The sequence below is a fragment of the Haliaeetus leucocephalus genome, unplaced genomic scaffold (genome assembly GCF_000737465.1).
Source record: "Haliaeetus leucocephalus isolate CR32 unplaced genomic scaffold, Haliaeetus_leucocephalus-4.0 Scaffold169, whole genome shotgun sequence".
In the NCBI taxonomy this organism is placed as follows: Eukaryota; Metazoa; Chordata; class Aves; order Accipitriformes; family Accipitridae; genus Haliaeetus; species Haliaeetus leucocephalus.
In genome coordinates, this window is record NW_010972605.1 from 1,858,689 (window position 1) to 1,878,937 (window position 20,249).

The following is a 20,249-nucleotide window of genomic DNA, read 5'->3' on the forward strand; positions in this document are numbered from 1 at the left end:
CACTCTGTGAAAAGAATTCTTCAGTGCTGAGCCCTTGCCTTCATTTTTCTCTGGGTGGTACTGCTTTAGCTACTTTCCAAGGTCCAGATCTAAATACACTGTTCACAGTTTCAGCAGAAACTCCCACGGTGGCTAGGAAAGAAGTCACTTGCACCCCCCTATCTCTGCTGGCCTAACAGGCAAGGACAGTGCTGACACTGCACTTTGCACTTCCTAGCAGTCTTGTGATTTCAGCTTTATTTTTTCCTTTCTCTTTTTTTTAATTGTTTGGGATGCTTCAATCCCTCCCAACTCCCCATTTCTTAGGAGCCAAGATGAACATACTGTCAGTAGGTATGTACGGGCCTCCAGATGTTTTCAATCGATGTCCTAGCACAGAATTGAGCCTTGAAGCTGAGAGCAGGCAGAACAGCGTGAGTCACTGTAAAAGGACAGGAGCACGAGGGCAGTTTAAAATAGTTTCTTTCTCCCAAGAGTGGTTCTTTCCCGAGGCCAGCTGCTGCTTCAACCTGAAAAAGGCTGCGAGCAGCTCTATTTTGATTTGGGCTCTGTGTCTTCATACTCCATATTTATTTGCTGCTCCTCTCTCTCCCCAGCTCTACATTTCACAGCCCTTTTCCTGGGTTTTCCCTTTTCCTCCATTCTTTCTTTCCTTATAGACCTATGCTGTGGCAGTGAGAGTGCTTGTATGCCTGGAGATCTGTCCCAGCTGCGTCCAAAGCCTGTACCTGGTTGAGGTGCAGGTGTGCTCTCTCTCTTCCTCCAGAAGGGACCTATGCCATGGTCTCTCAGGTGAACCCATGTAGGCTCCAGCACGATGAGGACTGTGAGGCATGCTCTATGGACCTAAGGTCCTTGCTGGCCAGAATGTTTGCTGATTGCAGAAGGAAGAGGCTTTCATATGAATCATTGTGACTCTTTGTTCTGAAGTCATTTTCTGTAGAAGCAATGGTTGGTAGTCTGGCTGTGCTCAAGTTAAATGTTACATTTACCTCTTTAATTAATTGGACATAACTGAAAAAAAAATCTGCTGTAAACAAGGTTGAGAAACAGCACCTTCAAGTTTGTTACTGTGTTTATGGAAGTCAGTGAAGCATACAGTGGCAAAATAATAACTGAGTTTGCTCTGTACATGATTTCCTTATTCTGGATTACATCAACTCTTGCCCACATACAATTAACGAACCTGACACACCACAGCTAATGTGCTGCCAAATGCTGAACCCACCCAGACTCAGATATGTGTGCTCTACCCAGGCCACTCCCAATTTTGTGTACATGGCTTTTCACGCTGGTTTAGCTTCAAAAGGTTCAAACTGCAGTGCTATCAGTATGAGTGCTTCCCATGCTGGCTGGGGTAAAACCAGCTTAGTCTGCAATACACTTGGCTCAAACCCAGAAAGGTTTTTTAGGAATCACACTGTAAACCGTGGCATACGGGCTAGCTTTCAGCAAAAAGCAGGGCTACAGCAAAGTGAAGGTCTTTGGAGAAGCAGAGGCTGTCAATCCAGGATGCTAAAACAGGTAGCTCCTTACCGCTCTGTCTGGTAACTAGCTAAAACCTAGGCAGAGCAAAGACTTGAGGCAGAGAGAGGAGACAGTGCCTGGAGTCTTTAATCACAGAGGCACCAAGCACAAAGCTGTGCCCTGTCTGTGGGGCTGGCGACGTGAAACGTCTGCCCACATGTGTTGCTGTCTTTTGGCCGAGCGAGCGAAGGCTGGACACGCTCCCTTTCCGCCTGCCTGCCCCACTGCCTGGAGCATGGTCCTGCCAGCCTCCCGGGAACGGCTCAGGCAGCAGGGCCTCGGACACCCCGACTTTCCTGAAAATCAAGAATGCTAACAGGGAAAATGGAAGACACATGTTTTCCCATGTGGCATCTGTTTCACAGCATTGAGCACCCCTGCAACTGTCTGTAGATCAAGCAACTGGTTCATGACTCCTGATGATGCATTGCAGTGTAGCAGTGCTCTGCTCATTCTTCCCAGGGTTTGGCCTTAATGTCTGACACCCTAATAACTTCTTGCTCCCCTCACACACACCCCCTGCCACAGGAATGTGAATGCACATAACCCTGGGCATGGGAGAGCCTGGGGACCCCTAGGGGCAACTGTGGTCTGTGACACAGACTGTGTGGGACCCCAGTATGGGGAATGAAAGGATGGGGTGTAGACTGAGCCCTGATGTGGGGGAAATGTGCTGTGGAGGATCTGGGGAGACTTCTGCCAGCAGGAGAGAGGAAGCGAGAGGAAAGCGTAGGGCTGCACACAGGAGAGGGGAGAGCCAAAGCAGCAGTAATATGCTCTGCCTCTTCCTAATTTAATCTCAGATGCCGATGTGAGACTTCTCCCTGTGCCAGCTTAAATCTGTTGTTCAGTTGCTCCGTGCTTATTCAGCCAAATATTCAAGCATGCAGTTAACTTTCAGGCACATGATTCAGTCCCCAGGACTCCAGTGGGACTAAATCATGTGCTTAATTTTTAATTTGTTCTGAAGAGCTTTGTTGAACAGGAAGGGGACCTCCTGTGTACTTGAAGTTAAGCGTTGGAGGGCTTGGCTGAGTCAGGGCTAGCTCCGGACTTAGTCCAGCAAAATCAGTACCTCCAGAGTCACTAAAACAGAGAGAAGGGAGAGAAGAACCAGGCCCACTCTTTTTATGGATCTTTTCCTCTTGGCTGATTCTGTTAATGCCAGCAAAAGTTGGGATACTTCAAAAAAACAAAGCCATACTACAAACATTATTTATGGGATAACAGAACCAGGACAGGAGACTACCATTAAGCAACTTCTTATCTTAAAAGACACTGCATAAAAAGGCAGACTATGATATTGACCCTGGATTTCTTCTCCCATCACTTCAAAATTGTTATAAATGCTGACATGAGAGGTGCTGCTCCATGATGGCAGGGAAAGCAGAATTAGGACTAATCTTTACGATCATCTGCTTTGAGCAATTCATGTTGTTGATCACATGAGCATCCAAACATTTACGTTTTATTTATAAATAAGCCAAGCCTTTTCCAATTCACTTCCTGGTAAAAAGGCAGCATTCAAGCCACAGAAATCCTTTGTGTCATGTGCAGTGCTCATTATTCTGGGAAATCTTGACTGATGCCTATTGTATACTGAACGCTTTGTTTCAAGCTTGCAGAGGTCGTCCTGGGATGCTTCCTCACAACGTTACCGTGGCTGTGTTTAACAAGCACTTAAAACCCAGAGCGTGTATTTGTAGCAAAAATGAGAAAAAGTGGCTGTATGTCAAGTGCTATTGAAAATCACAGCCTGCCCCAATGCTGGGGCAAGGGAATTTCTGCAATTATCAGCAGGAAACTTCTGGAAGCCTGAAATAATAAGAGGAATAATAGAAATCTAAGCATGCTTTAGGAATGTAAATACTTTTCCATTCCAGTATTGGGTATCTGTAAATAGTTTAATTTCAGAGATTTTTTTTTTTTACAAGTTCCAGAAATATGACTATATGTACTTCAGAGTTGCTGGCAAGCAGTAGTCAAATACCTCTTGCTCTGGTGTGATGCAAAATTCTGCCTGTTTACATAAATTGCAAGGTTATTACTGTGAAAGCCAAGCCAGTCAGCCTGAGAAAATCCCAGTTAGCAGCCCTTGTGACATTAATTTTATGCTCCTTAAGAACAGGAAATACGGTGGTGTTTTCTAGAGGCTGAGTTTTATACAGACCCACTGTGTGCATCACCCACAGCAGTACAGTCCATGAAAATTTCTGATCCTCATTCTAGCATTCACCCACCAGTCAGCTTTCTCAGGAAATCATTGAGCGCTGGGTACGTCTTTTTGCTCTGTCTTCAGACAATATGCTCACTGTGATGCACTCTAAGCAAAAGTTTCAGTATCCTTTCCTCTTTCACGGGTGTCTAGGAATCTCACTGTATAATTTGCTGGCATACCCCCTTATCAGGTTCAGAAGTAAACATCACATGACTATGTGTGATAATTACTGTGCCTGCTGCCTTTTATAGACTTATTTTAACAGCAGGAATTGCATCATTTGTAAAAACAAGTCACTTTTCCCCCCTCTCAGAACTCCTATTAAAAGTTCAATGATTTAGAGTCCACCACCTCTACTTTCACAATTTCTACAAATGCATTAACACTAAATTTTATAATGTGTTGCACAGGAAAATTATAGGACTATTTCTAGACTGAACAATGGAAACATTCAGTTGTCACAGAATAGCAGTGTGATGCTGACATTAATTTCCAATAGCCAAGGTTGCACCCTTCTTGAGATGAAATGGAGGGATGCTTGCAGCTGTAACCCCTGAAGCTTCAGCTGTGAGAGATGCAGCATTAGACTGTCTTCATTCTGGCCTCAATTACTTGAATAGCATGTCTGGTGTAAATAATTTTGGATCATTTGGTTCCTGGAGATGTCACATCACGGAAAAACTGCCAGCAGACTAATCTCTGCCAATACTTCCCTCCCCCCCCACCCCCAATCAAGTGGCCTTACATACAGTACTGCAAAGGTAACATGCAATGAAGAGTGCTCGTTGCCTACTAGATAAATCCAAGCTTGTCAATAACTGGATTCAGACTCTACTATCCCTGCCTCCCATTCCTGTTGCATAGTAGACCCAGAGGTAGGCAGGACCATTTGGGGCAAAACAACCTGCAGGAAGAAGAGTCAAACAAAGCAAACTTTACCAAATCCCCTTGGGTAGCATAAGGGTATGTAGAAGATGAGAGCATCTGCTTCATTAAGGTCATCCAAGTAAGGACCTTTTCAATGTAAGCTTGATAATACATAAAGCAGGGAGTGCTAAACAGAGATACAAACCCAATAGATGAGGGATGGCGGAGATAATGCCAAAGACCAAAGGTCTCCAGTCACTGACTGATGGGCCATTAAGAAACTCTGGCACAGCTTTGAAGAGGGACAACCTGGAGTTTGTAATGGATAAGAGGGGGAAAACAGGAGGAACAGGAGGATTTGTGATATTTGAGATGGTCCTGTGGGACTGCAAAATTTATTAAGGAATGTTTATGGGAAGGGAATGGGGGAAGAAGGCAATGGGGACTGGACAGAAAGGGGTACTGAGGGGCTGGTCACGTGTAAAAGGGGGCTGCCAGTGTGCTTGTCTGAGCCCTGCTCCCGACCCCGCAGCCTCTCCTGCCTTCCGATTTAATCCTTTCCTACCTCTCTCTCTCCGTAATCTCACCCTCTATCCCCTGTGTGCATGAGGGCTGCAAGGACGAGGTGCCAGCGACCAGGGGGACTGGCAGGAGGGGGTTTGGTGCCAGCCACTGGAGCCACGGCAGGGGTGGAGGTGTCCCAGGTGGTGACAGACACAGAGCGGAGCGAGTGAGGGTCCTGCTGCCAGCCGGAGAGCATGCATGCCCTTGTGAATCCAGAGAGTGTCGTGTCTGTGTGTCTGTGTGCCTGTGTCTGTGTGTGCAGTTGAATTTTCACTGCCGATGCTTGGCCCTGCACTGGAGCCCACAGTTGGGGTGTCACTGTTAGGTGTAAGGCCTGACTGAGGTCCTCATCCTCTCCATCTGGGGACCACTCTGGAACTTCCAGTCACGTCAGCTTTAGCAAACCATCCACCTCAACATCTTGCCAACATACCCAAGCTCCTCGAGCCTGGTTTCATTCCGTCTTGCCCCTCTTCATTGCTGTGGTTTTTGCTTTTCCAGTGAGATTCATGCACTGATCATACCATTCTGCAGTGCACCGAGCAGATGCTCACATTTCTTCTTCTCTTGGTGTCGTGGCTACGTGAAGCAAAAAGCACTGAGTGTTTTCCAAAACATTTCTTTGGGATTTAAATTCCACCACTGAAGAAATTAATATAAGCCATTGCTACAAAGTCTTGTGCTTTCCAAAAAGCATTCTGCAAGGATAGAGTATTGGGTAACAAGCAGCAGTAAACTTATGTGGAGGGTGTTTAGTTTCCTCCTGGACTAACTTTACAGTTGCTGCGTATTTTGGAGAATTACTAAAACATACACTATAAAGAGAGACTGATGGAATGTAGTTTGATTTATTGTATTTAGCTGTATATATTTTTGTCTCTAGAACAGAGTTGTCTGTCTCTAAACAGTTGTCTGTTTTGTAAAAAACATCTTTTGCTCTGCAAGATCTATGCTCACACTTCATATGACACTTCATATTGACCATCTTTCTACTAAAACTTTATATTTTTACTGACTGAATTTTTACACTGACAGTGTAAGAATGAGGTAAGGAGTTGGTTTAACTGTGACAGCTATTATCAGAATGAAATCAATGGTGCAGAAATAATGGTTACTAACATAATGCATAGCTGGTGCTTGCATCCTAACTTTCTTTTTAATGGCATACCAGAACACAGCTTCAAATTTGGATGCACTTCAGTTACAGAATTAATATTCTTATTCTCTCTGAAGAACTACAGGCCTGCCCCTCCAAGCAAATGCTTAAGATCTCAGAGGAAAAGCTTTAAGATGATAATAGAGAGAAGGATTGACTTCAAAAGGTTTTTGTACAGAGGTAGGAAATTACTATTACCCATCCACACCAAAATTCTACGTATATTTAGAGCTAACTGTAAAATTGTTTTCCTGCAGTTTAAAGCTGAATAAAATTCCCAGTGATGTCAGTCAATAAGTACCAGATTGTCAAATCCAAAGAAGTAAAAGTAAATATTATTTCTTCCTGTCCAGGTCAGAGTATTTTACTTTTAAGATAAGCTGCTTAGGACCTTCATTTTTATTCATAAAATTCCCCAAGGAAAAGCCTTCCAAGCACACTTTCAGCTATTTAATTCAGAGGGAAACGTCATGCATAGCTTAGAGCTGATGCACATTTCCCTTGCTGGTTTCCTGCAAGCCTCTCAGTTCCTTCAGGGATCATTCATGTTACAGCATATTCTATCCCTGGTTCGTTAATCACACAGCTAATAAGGAAGAATATTCTATCTGAATATATCTATATCTATCTGAATGTGAATCTATCTGAAATGTGAATATTTTATCACAAATGCCAAGCACTTGTTGAAGCGTTTGCTACCCAGCAAGGCACTCAAGTATACACTCAGTGGAAAGATTTTGCTAAACTGTGATTGACTGCTCAGCTAAGGCCTGACAGTCTTTCCCTGAAAATGTTGTGGTACCAGTGAGTTTGGGTGTCAAATCTGGCTGCCTCTAAACAGGTGCCTGTCATCGCTTCCAGATTTTCTGGCTTTTAACCCAAATTCTTAAAGTGCTGCCAGTGCACTGCAGCATGTCGTGGTTGGAAGGAGTCCAGCAGCAATTTAGCTTTAAGCATAACAAAGGCAGGAAGCAGGGAACATAGGCACCATCTATTCCTAAGCCTGCTGAAACATGCTTCCATAGATGTGCTGGTGAACAGCAAGGGAGTATTGCCAAAAACATTGATAACTGACCTTTAAGGGGGAAGTTAGTGTTACTTGTAACAGGAGCTAAAACCCTTCCTTTTAAAATATAAATCATTACCATGAATTTCACCAGTTACTTTTGTAGATGTGTTTTGAGGCTGCATTTGTGTTTTGCATCCCCTCACTGAATTATTCCCCCTTTGCATTCCTGCTATGTAAATGGAGTCTGCTTCACTGCATTTGCTGATTAGATAACAAAACAGACTGTAATGAAAATTATAAAGCTAAAGGCTATTTGTAAGAGCTGGTTGAAACCTTTCCAATTAATATTTCAACAGGATTTCATCTAAGATCTGCTTTCATAAAATATTCACAAGCAATGTAATTCTTCAAAAGGATCTATCATGTAAATATCCTAGAAAAAAAAATCATTAAAGATTAGGAAAAAAAAGTCTAATCTCTTCTTTCTTTTTCCCACTCAATTTCCTTCCTATTCCTGCTAGAAAACGTCTTTAAAATGTGCAACAATGTAACTGTTTATTATTAAAGGTAGAAAAGCACACAAAGCAGTATCTGAATTGACATTGACAAAAAAGAGTGAAAATTGTTCTGCCATATAGTTTGCCTTCTTTTCTCACCTTTTCATCTCTCAAAGGAAAGAAATCATTTAAACTCAAAGTTGCCTCTTCTCAAAACAGCAGCACTAAGATAGTGTAAATATAATTAATTTTCTCATCAAGGATTACAATATTCACAGGGTTTTGAATAAAAATCCCATCTTCCTGTTTAACAAGAAATTCACACACAGAAAAAGACATCCCTGGTGTTGGCCACCTCTGCTGTTCACTGCAACTCACAAGCTCCCTACAGCACAGGGGAAGGCTTTGTGTGTGGGCAACCCATACTTTTCAAAGAAAGACATGGATCCATTAACCACAGGGTTATACCCAAGCCTCTGCCTGGATCCTTGCCTCAACCTATTGGCTTACATTGAGCAAAGAAAGAAGTCACAATTAGGTCTAAATAAGCTAAAATGTACTAGCTAAACCTAATGCGGGTGCAAGGAATTCTCTGAAAGTGTATACTCTTGATTACTCCCAGTGAGTTTTCTCCGTTTGCAGAGATGTTTTAGGCAAGATTTTGCAGTTTGTACTTTAAGGATGGATTGCACTACGCTCAGTTGCATTTGAAATCATGGTACCCATCAGCAACTGTGCTTCATTACACCAGTGCCCTCAAAGGAAAGAAAAACTGGAGAGAGAGAGAGAGAGAGAGAGAGACCACTTTTTCCTGTTTGTAAAGCACCTGTCAGGGAAGTCTGAGCCCTGCTCATTAGACATAGATGGCTGCAATAATGTATGCTAGACCCTCAGTTTCTTCAGTATTTATATACTGTATAGAAGATGTTACATACATAACCTGCAATTAAATGAGGGATAATTTAGAGATTAGTGAAACAACTGACTTTTAGCTTACACTGCCTTCAAGGATACTTAACAGAAAATATTCTCCAAAATATGAGTGTATCATCACTATTAGATCATGGATCCATGATCCTCCCTGTCACCACTCTTTTCTGGAATAAAGGGTGTCACTGTGAAGTCATGGTGCAGGGTTGGTGTGTAACAGGCTGCTTTTGGCCAAATAAAGTGTGTAATCCTACACTAGTGCGTAGCTGAGGTGTCTAGAAACTTTCCAGAGTAAAATCACTTGTGTGTGTAATTAATGGCTTCTCTAATTTCACCAAGTTGTCCTCTAAGTTGCTGACAAATTACATTATAGGAACTGCAGAAGACTCACAAGCATCATTACCTTTTGTGTGATCAACCACCACCAACTTCTCTTTCTGGGAGCATGCTTCCTGCCTGTCAAAACCACCCTGGGAAACTTCTCTGTAGAGGCTGAAAGAGCCTCAAAATATAAATGTTTGAAATGCTATCAGCAAACCCTTGCAGCGTCAAGGACACCTCACCTCTGTAAAGGCTGGGACAGTTTGCGGGAGGAGCCCAGCGGTGCCAGGCTGGCAGCATCCATCCCGCAGGCTGCTGCTGAGCACTGACCTGCTGTGGCAGGGTCACCGAGAGAGCGCTTGGTCGCTGCTATGGGTAACACTGGGCGGGGGGACTCCTCTTTTAACACATTTGTGTTACTTGGCACAGATTTTAGGAAGAAACAAGTCTTGCAACACAGCAGGTTGGAAGGGAGCTCTGGAGCTCATCTAGTCCATCCCTCAACTCAGTGCAGGGCCAACTTTGAAGTTAGGGCAGGTTTCTCAGGGTTTTATCAGTTGAGCTTTAGCAGTCTCCAAGGAGAGAAATTCCATGGCCTTTCTGGGAACGTGTGCCAGTGCTTAATCACTCTCATCCTAAGGTTTTTTCTTTAAATCCAATTCCAATTTGGATATGTGCCTTTTGCCTCTTGTCCTCTGGCTGTGCACTTCTGAGAAAGGCGTTGCTCTGCCTTTTCTATAACTTCCCTTTTTGTAGGATTATAATACAGCTTTGTTTTCTTCAGGATGAGTATTGAAGAAAATTCTCTTCAATATGTACATTTTGATATGCTAATATTCTTAAAACATTTAAGAATACAGTTTTATCTGTTTCATAAGTAACGCCATTTTTTAATTCTGTGAAAGTTTCTTCTATAGTTTATAGTTTTCTTGAGTCTTCTCAAGAAAAATACTTTGTGAGGACTGTTTTTAATTCGACTGCCCTTTTTCTTGCCATCTGCATTTACCTGAAAAGCGTAGGGTGAACTGAAATTTATTTGTAATAGTGAAGATTGCTCTGCTTTAGTTAAAACTTTTAAAACCCTTGCTCTTTCATTTTAACTAGCTACAGAGTGTTTTTCTGTTTTGTCATCTTGGCTCATACTTTTTTTGCTGAGGAACCTGGGGGTTTTTTCAGGGCCTGTTCTACATTCAATACTTGCAGTAGGGAAAAAGTGGCATGGCTTAAGCACTAAACAGAGGCTGCTGTCCACAGTCTTTCTGTACTTTCGCGATCAGTTAAGAAGCCAGGGTTATTGAAGAATGATAAGTCTGTCCTGGGCTGCTATTATAAAAGTTATATGAAAAAAGCTATACATTATCATAAGCTAATCCTGGAGACAAGGTTTAAGTTCCAAACTCCCAAACAAACTTTCCGTCTATCATGCTGGCTGTTTCACTGAAACTCCATGCCTTAGCCTCCACCTATAAAATGAAAACTGTCACACTTCCCTGCTTCACACAGTTATAGCATGGAAGCATTCATGATACTTCTGGGAACCTCAGGCATTGCAATATTGTTGGAAAGGAACAACAAGAGGAAAGAAAAGATATGGCTCTTCCCTTTCTATGCCAGAAACAGCAGAAGTAATTCTACATTATTCTAAGGCAGCTGAGCTTCTGAATTTCTGGTGTTTATTAGTTTCACCATTGTATTTTGATGGCTACCTGATTATGTACTAGAACTAGGAAATAGCCAGTGACGCCTGTATGCTATCTTTGCTTGGTCGAAGGTTGATTTTATCTGAGGATATTGTTGAACAATGAGACTTGTCTGAGCATTCTGAGCTGTATACAAATTCAGATCCATTGTCAGTCTTCAAATTCATGACTAAACCTGACCTTTGAGAACTGCAAAACCTAAGCTAATGTTTCAACCATTATAGATACACAACAAGGGTGGGGGCAGGGAATTCTTTCTAATGCTCAGGATTGAGAACAGAATAGTTGAAACAGACCTGGAGTGCTGTGGTTGAGAATTTCTAAGGTATTAAGGTGAATTGATACACTGTATGTGCTATTGAAAAGGTGATTTCACATCTCAAATGTAAATGCATTTTTCTGAAGTTCTGTTGGTTCTGAATGCTCCTGAAACTTCCTCTGCTAATGACTCATCAGGATACACACTCAGGGAAGGGTGATGTTGTGGCTGGAAAGGTGAAGGCAAGTTAGTCAGAGAGATGTAGGCAACGGGGAGGGTGCATCCATCAGTTGGTGACAGGGTGCTCTTTACATAGGATACAGACAGTGTGCAGGAAAGGATGTGGTGCCTCTTCTCCACCATGGCATCTTGGAAGTGCACTGGGCAATATGGGCAACCAACCAAGGAGTGAAATATTTCCCCTCCTTGGCAGGGTGATCTTTTATATAAGTAAATCTGTAATTCTGGTGATGCATCTGCAGACCTACAGTTTTTGGCTGGCACTAGAGAAGACTCAGCTCTACAGCTCACTGTTGTCTCCCTTGTCCTATCTGTGAGACCTGAAATGCCCCACAGGGAGATCAGGTGAGTGCCAGAACTAGGACGAGGCAAGGGACAGAAGCACCCACGAGCCATGCCAGAGACAGAGGAGGGGAGCAGGATTTCCCCTTTGACAGATCTGCTCACCCCATTTCGTGAAACCGCACCCTCCATCTGCTCTTCAGCAAAGTGTCTAAGTGTGCTTCAGTGCTTGACCTAAACCTGTGACACCCTGAGTGTGAGGGTACAGATCTGGTGTCCTCGGTTACTGTTTTTGACATGGCACATTTCTAAAAGAGCTATCCTTTTTGTCACAAAACACTGACAAGATTTTGTCACTTTTTATAGAGATGTGGCTCCTATATAGGAACTTTGACTGTGAACATATGTTGGAGTCAAGCAGCTGAACTTAGTCAGCCTGCTTACAGGAATGCTTTGACATTTAAAAGGGCTGGATCTCAGTCATTACTCAAGAGAAAGAATGTGTGGAATTTAGGCATAGTAGTACCAGTTAGCTTAGCTCTGTGCTCACCACTGGCCATACGTTGTCTGCTCACCAGTGTCATCAACAATGCCATGGATATTGCAGGACCAGACAACAAACATTGGGTTTTTTAAGCCTGATGTCCCTGATCCTAAACTTAAGCTAACCCTTGTGCTGAACACACCTTAGGAATGAGAACCTGTCCCAGAATTAGGTGCCCTTGTTGGTACTAAATGTCCTGGCTTCCTGGACATTGCAGCAGAGTCTAGAAAGAGCTTGGTGCCTTGCTGTCCTGAAACATAACCCTTGTTCCCAAACTAATGCTAGCTGTGAACAGTCCCAGTCCATCAGATGGCAAAACACTGAACAGAGCTGTCACTCTGTTGTGGCAAATGCAGCCATACACTCAAGTTAGTGTGTTCTTTTGCTAGTTATAACCAATAAACATGTCAAAGAACATTTCAAGTCAAACATATTCCATTTGTTTTTTATTGAATTCTGAAGCTGACAGCAAAACTTGGGTCATCTGAAAGACCATTAGAGAATTTTAAGTACATGTTTGGTTAAAAAAGAAACAAACAAACAACAAAAAAGTAACAAAGGACAATGTATGCTAGTAAAGTATTTTTTGTATGCAGTCTTTGCTGTCCTTCTCTGAGCAATGGCTTATTTCTTGCAATTCCCCAGCTTTCCGCAGGGTGAACTGAGTGCATGAACATGGTGTTAGCTGAGTGACCAGGAGCTGTATGGTAGCTCTCCCTGTGTCTTCACTGATATAATACATTCAGAAGATCTAAACACCAGATCTAAGTAATGATCTTTAGAAATCAACACTGCACTTAATTCATCCCTTGTGTAATTCTATGGGCTTCAGTGGAGTTACAATAAAGAGGAATCCAGACCATCACCTTCTAGAAGAGATTATATCATCTGCCTTTGCATAGCTTTAAAGAGGTTTCCATTCCTTACAGGTAGTGTTATAACATGGCTTGGGTTCTGTAAGTTACCAGAATACACTGCAAGTGTCATTCAAAGCATGTTATTTATATTATTTAATTTACCAAAGTTAATGGGTAGCGATTAAATGCCAGGAGTGTAAATGCATGCTGGAGTGCTGTGGGAGCCCTTGCTGACCTGGAAGCCTCTCCTTCATGTACTTTCTTGGTGACCAACTTGCAGGCAAGGCTCACATATAGGTGTGGAACCAAACAATGCCAGTGGAGTGGAGTGTCTGATTGTTTCCTTTGAAGGAAATCTGATGAACACATAAAGTACTTGGAGAACAAAACCAGCACATGGTAAACAGAGAAACAAAATCTCCTCAAATCAAATTACTAATACAGATACTGCCTGGAAGACATGTAAAAACTTTGGGTACCATTGTCCCTTTTTTCCTGCTGAGTTTTATGAGCAAATGCTTTCCTTGGAAATTGCTACAGTTACATTTCTAAAAGGAAAACTGCAGCTTTCAAAACTCCAGCCAGAAATACACCTCTGCCATGAAACAGATGTGTAGGAGAGTGCCATGCTTTAGTTAAAGACTTGCAGAAGCTTGAATGTAAGAGGTCTTGGAGCATGATAGCTCCAGCCCTGCCATCCTTGGCCACAGCGACCAGTGCTGTGGCATTCTTGTGAACATAAGGCATGGAATAACCAACCCTCTAGTGTGTGAGGCTTAGGTCAGATTTCATTAAAACCTGCTTAAGTCACAAGCCTATTGTACCACCTTCTAACCAGTGGCTCAGGTGATGTAGAAGGAAATAAAGAGAGGTTGTCTGGGACAATTCTACTGTTATTGTGTGTATTTTGGGCAACACTCAACTAATTGCTATTACTGAAGATAATTCCTTACAAACACATATGATAAAATATAACCTTCCTCTAACGAGCAGAAACAAACCAGCATCTCTCATGGAAGATTTGCAGACACACCTAGCCATGTCTGCTCCATGTATCCGAGACATAAAATTTAAATTTACCCCAGCACTTTGCAGACACTTTTGGAAGATGACAAGAGATGAATGCATTCAGATGCAGGTGCAAACTAATTGTAAAGAGTGGTTGCTAGTTGTTGCCAGCTGGTGAACTGCCAAGTTTGACACATCTCATACTTGGTAGATATCTACCTCAAATGTGGTACTACAGGCTGGTCTGTTAACTGTGTGAAACACTCAAATACCTAACTGCATCACAAGACAGGAACTTTCAAAGAGCATTGGATCATATCCATTCCTCTCTCTAGGATTATCTTTTTTATTACCTTGTAAATATATTCTGGCTATGATTAGCATGAACCTCTCTTGATGTGGCCCCTTGTTATGAACAAAATGTTTCTTTGTGCATCATCTAAAGCACAGAATATAGGCCAAGTGTTTCAGAAGCATATTCATTACTTCACACTGGGAATTGCCATAGTAAAATATTAAATACAGTCAGAGCGAAATAATAGCTACTTTAAGGGCTCTATAGTGTCATCAATCAAATGCAGATGGCCCAATTAATATTATGCAAACTCAATATTTTGCCTGGAGAATTTCTAGCAGCTAGGGTCACAACAGAAAATGTCTCCCAGGAAATAAAGGATAATCAGTCTAAAAAGGCTCAAAATCTCCTGAGGAAAAATTATAAACATCAATTTAAAATATAGTGTCATAGCAATCTCTGAAAGACTATTTTACTAAAAAATATTAGGGCCTCCAAAAGACCATGGCAAAGGCAGCTCAGTTTGTATGATATGCAAAATAAAAAGGACGTCCAACACATTCATACAACTACACAGTTTAAAAACTGTGTAACACACAAATCAGAATGGATACATTTTTTCCAGAGTCTAAGAAAAACATAAAATGTGACCTCAGTTATGATATCTTCCTTGGCTATTAGCAAATTCTGTACATGCTACCTAATAAGCTTAACTAAAAGCACAGTAGGAAAAACAAACTTCTTCCTCCAGGACAAGTTGAAGAATAAAGGATCATCTTGCCTAACTTTTGATGCCTACAATGGATATGTCTTCAGGTGAACAAATAATCCCGGGGTTCCTTTCTAGCACTAGTGAAGAGAAACACATTTTAGGTGTAATTCACCTTGGCCACCTTAGGAAATAGGTAAATTAAATCCTAAACTTGCCTCTTTCTACTCTGTCATCTGTTGCTATAGTGACAGATAGAGTCATTAGCTCAAACCATGCACAAGGTGAGATAATTTCCATCAACTATGAATAAACTGTTGTCACCAGATCTTCAAAATAATTATATCAAGCCTTGAAAAATCAGGTCTTAAAATACAAAGCATTAAGTATTCAGTAAAGGATTTGCCTTCTCTTCCTTTTACCTAGAAAATATTCCTTAGGCCTCTTGACCTGATTTCAGCAGGTGCTTATTTGCTCTGCTAGCTCTGAGATGCAGGAATAGTAGCCACTGGATGACCAGGAGAAACTTAGCCCTCAAATCCAACTTCCTTTGGGAACAGGAAGAACCCACTAAACCATCCACCTGGACCTTCTGTTAGGGCTAATGGTACCAGTAACTTCAATATCATACTTTAGACAACTCTGCATTTTCTATATCTTCTATAAAAAGAGACAAGTTCCCAATATCTTTTGCATATCTCTTTTCTTAAAGGCCATGAAATCAGATGCTTTGCTTCATGTTGGAATGGTGTATTAATTCACAGAATCATAGAATAATAGAATGGTTTGGGTTGGAAGGGACCTTAAAGATCATCTAGTTCTAACCCCCCTGCCATGGTCAGGGACACCTTCCACTAGACCAGGTTGCTCAAAGCCCCATCCAACCTGGTCTTGAACACTTCCAGGGATGGGGCAGCCACAGCTTCTCTGGGCAACCTGTTCCAGTGTCCCACCACCCTCACAGTAAATAATTTCTTCCTAATATCTAATCTAAATCTACCCTCTTTCAGTTTAAAACTGTTACCCCTCTTCCTATTAATTGCCTTCTAACAGTATATATTAATAATCTCTCCTTGAAGCAAAAATTAGAAATAAGCCAGTTTCTTGAGTACAGCATTATAAATATGAACCAGTTCTGGTAAGATCAACTGAAAGCCTTAGCATATGCTCCAGTAACTAGAAGGATAAACTTGTCCCAGAGTGGCTCCCAGGCCACTTGACCTCCTCACCAGCGAGTCCTGCTTGATAAGTGCTAGTGACCCCACACTCGCTTGCATACGCTCACTTGCCCCAGTTGCTGGCCTCATGGACACACCCGCCCAATACAAGTGCTCTGATTCCAATTGTTGGCCCTCAGACCCCCCGTACACACACATGCACAAAGTAAATTGAAATGAGACCACGTGACTTTGATGGTGTCAAAAGAAATCATAAATAGCAAAATTTTGCATAGACTACTCAAAACTAGACAGTAAAATGTCTACATACACTATATTAGTGAAACAACTGCAAGTGAGGAACAGGAAACTGAAATCACGTTTTGCATGTGTTTAATTCCCAGGCAGATGAACTGTTAGATGCATAATAAGGTGAATTACTTAAAATGAATAATTATTTTACTATCTCTAATCACAGCCTAGTGCATTTAACACAGCTTATGATTATCTTTACAACTGGGCAATACTGTGTGCTACTCTACCAAATGAACTAGCTACTCAAGCCTGCCACAAGAGATGTAAGAAATGGGGCCCTACTATCAGTCAGCAGTGACACCACTGGGCTGGCTGACTGCCCATTCCCTGCCTTCACTGTAAATCCACATTCCTCTTCTGCTGCTCAGCATAACAATAAAGCCAATCTATTTACAGACAGTAACAACCTCTTTTGAGATTTGCATGCACAGAGGTGATAAAATTACTTCAGAAAGAAGAGTAAGACTAGCTCAGAAATCTGCTGCTTGCCTTATTTTTTTAAGCAGAGCCAATTTCTCTAGTGTGCGTAGAGGAAATAGAAATCTTATCCCCTAAGTAAGTATCTCAGTAAAACAGCCTATTTGTTGTTGCCTACATCTCACCCTGCAGCACTGGAAAGGAAAAATTTACGGATTTGTAGACCTCAGTATCTCAAACAGGCAAGCAAAGGGCCCCTCGAAATGTGATGGCCTTGCCCTTCACTTCCCTCTTCTGCAGCAAACGTTCCTATAACAGCATGACACAACTGTTGTAAGGTGTGCTCAACTGCAAGACCAATGGCCCTCTGGTAACAACGATGAAAACACCCAGCAATGCATACTGGAAAAACTAAACCCAAGAAGGTTACAACCGTAAGGTCATGCCGACACCTATGTATTGGACTGGGCTGTGTCTTTCCTTTGGGGATCCACCAGTTAGACTCCACAGTCCAGCAGAAGAGTTTCTAATAAAACACTTTAGTTTCTTTTTCATTAGTTTTATAAACTGCATCTTTAAAGGATTTTGAGGTTTATACACTCATCTTGGCTACGTGCTACGATGTGTGGATTCCCAGCTAAACTCTTCAGGGCTATATTGATTCAAGCTATTCCCAATAACCATAATGCTGCTCTTGAATTTTCATCTGTTGTCACAGACTTGCTCTTGCTTTGTCAAGGCTTATAGTGCCCTAATACCATGGTCAACATCCCTCTTAATGCTTTGTTCTTCTAATAAGAATAATCCTCTTCCATGTCCCTTCTAATACTTTCTTCTGGCATTAGTAATATGCAAATACTGAGCTGAAGATTATTATACTCTATTTTTGCTGGCTGTTTTCCTGAGAAATGTATTCTATTTATGGCACATGTTGACACAGCTGGTTCCAATTTTCCTTCTCATGCATAGCAATCTGGGGAAGCCTGCCACACTGCTGTATGTAAAAGCTATCATGCCAGGCTTTTGTTTCAGAGAGCACCCCAGCCTATGGGTCCTTTCTACTTCCTGGGAAGGCGATCCTTGTGTTCACTTGCCAGATTGTCCTCAGCTTCCTCAGCAGATGTGTAGACCCATCACTGGGGTCATGGCCAAGGATAACACTGAGAGGGAGACAATGCTTCTCCAGCCTAAGGCCTTGTTCTCCACCCACTATTCTGGAATAGGAGTGTCCACAGATGGAGTTAATCAGGGGTAAGTCCCTTTGCAGACAAGCCCTCACACTAAACATACCACTCTGAAGGATGCTGAGGCCTCTAACCACATCCTGGGTACTAGATGTTCACCACAGATTCCCTCAGCACTGTGCCTTTATGCTGCAATCTAAACCTGAGCCTTCAATCTTCGCAAAGATCAAAAAGTGAGTACCCAGAGCTCTGCTGTTAACTTAAAGACCTTTTATGACAATTATTAATGTGCCAGCTGTCACGCTTCACCTGCACATTTAAAAAGCCTTTGAAAATAACTAATTCATCTTCACGGTGCTACTGTAAAGAAGGTTATCAAATGTCTCACACGTAAGTTTAATCTCTGTATGTGTATGCCAGGCAAACCATGCTTTATTTTTCTCTTTCTAGCTGAGCTGACAAAACACTGAGGGTTTTTTGAGTTGCATTTTTTTTGTGGGAAGGCATGGGGAGTGATTGGGAAAACGATTCAATGTGATGACCCTCTGAATTCCTGTGGGACTCCATGTCGAAAGTATACTTTTTTCTGCTTTCTCATTTTTGGACAAAATTAAAGGCAAAGTTCCAAGTTCAATTCCCAGTTACTGCTGTGTAAAACTGGAGTAGCTCCACCAAAACCATGGGTATTACACTAGATTTATGCTGCTCTGAGATCAGAATTTGGACAGCAGGCTTTGTGGTCAGTGTTTGACTATAAAGCTTTTCGAATTGAGGGTTTTGTAATCATGTCTCCCAGAATTCTTTTCAGATGAACTTCAGAAGGCACTTCAGACAATGCTGCATTTTTCTTTTAAAAATCTGTATTTTGGTTAGTAAGCAACTGTAAATGTAATCTTACAAGTACAAAGTAGAATAAAACTAGGGAAAGGAACCAGCAAGTCTGAGTTACTTTCATTTGCTATTTCACCAATACCCATATTTGGATCTGCTCAGCAAATGCTAGAAATGGAATTACCCCCAAAAATTTTAATGAACCAATCAAATGAAGTTTAGTTGAAAAATGGACAGAGTGACTTTTTATGCTTGCATGGCAGGGTTTGCACTGGAGAAGCATCGGGTAGGACCCAAAATTTGTGGGCCCTTGGGTTGCATCATCCCTCAGGGCTTGATGTGGGCTTGCACCCCACAGGTCTCTTTGGCCTCGTCCTCCTCCTCCCAGCTGCAATGTCACCTCTTGTGGTGTCCACAAGCTGGCTGTGCAGGTGATAGCCCCTCCATGGAGATCTGTTCCAGGCCCTCTTTCCAGCACCAACATGGCCTCTGTCTCCAGCCCAGTCAGAGGCATTCCTCCCATGGCAGGTGAAGAGCTGATTCAGTACTAATAGCAGCAATTTTTACTTCATTTAATCTACTGCCTATTAACACCAACTTCTGAGTATTGATTTGGGTACTGAGAAAAGAAAAAAACTGAGATCATAAACAAACACTCAAAGGAACACCTCTCCTCACCCTTTCATAGTCTCAGCTTCCCTTGTGTTTGCCTAGGTTTGCAGTCAGAGAGGCCCAATTTCTTTGGTGAGGCAAAAGGTGGTGCAAAAGGTTGAGTGTAAGAGGGGGTATAATGGCTTCCCCTGCACAGCCAGAGGCCTGGCACCTGTTTAAAGCGACCAGAATCAAGAACACCATGTACATTATCATTAACTCCATTTACAGTCCTGGTACCATGTGTCAGGGATAATAAAACATCCAACCATACCAGTGTGCATTAATCATCCATCCACTAGTCAGAGGGATGTGGAAGCAATGTCTGTTTGCATGTTCTTAAGCATTTGTACCAGTAAGAGTTGTAATCAGTAGCATCCTGCTCCTCTCCCAGGTGCTGGGAGAGGCAATATCATGAGGCCTAAGGACAAAAGCATCCCAAGGACTGCAGCCCAGCTGCTGATGGTCTCTGCACAGAGTCATCGCAAAGTGCTCCCTGGATGTAGTGTTTGCAGCAGGGGGAGCATTTTACGACTGACGCAGTCAGTGCAAGGAGCTGGATGTGTTGTTATTGTTTCGTTCTTCATGGTGTTCAAATAGGATAGGATAATTATGAATCCCATTTATTTTTTTAAACCTCACAAATAGGAAGTAGCCTGTAGCTTAACTTCTGCTGCTGTGAGAAAGTCAGCATTTTGTTCTTCTAGATTT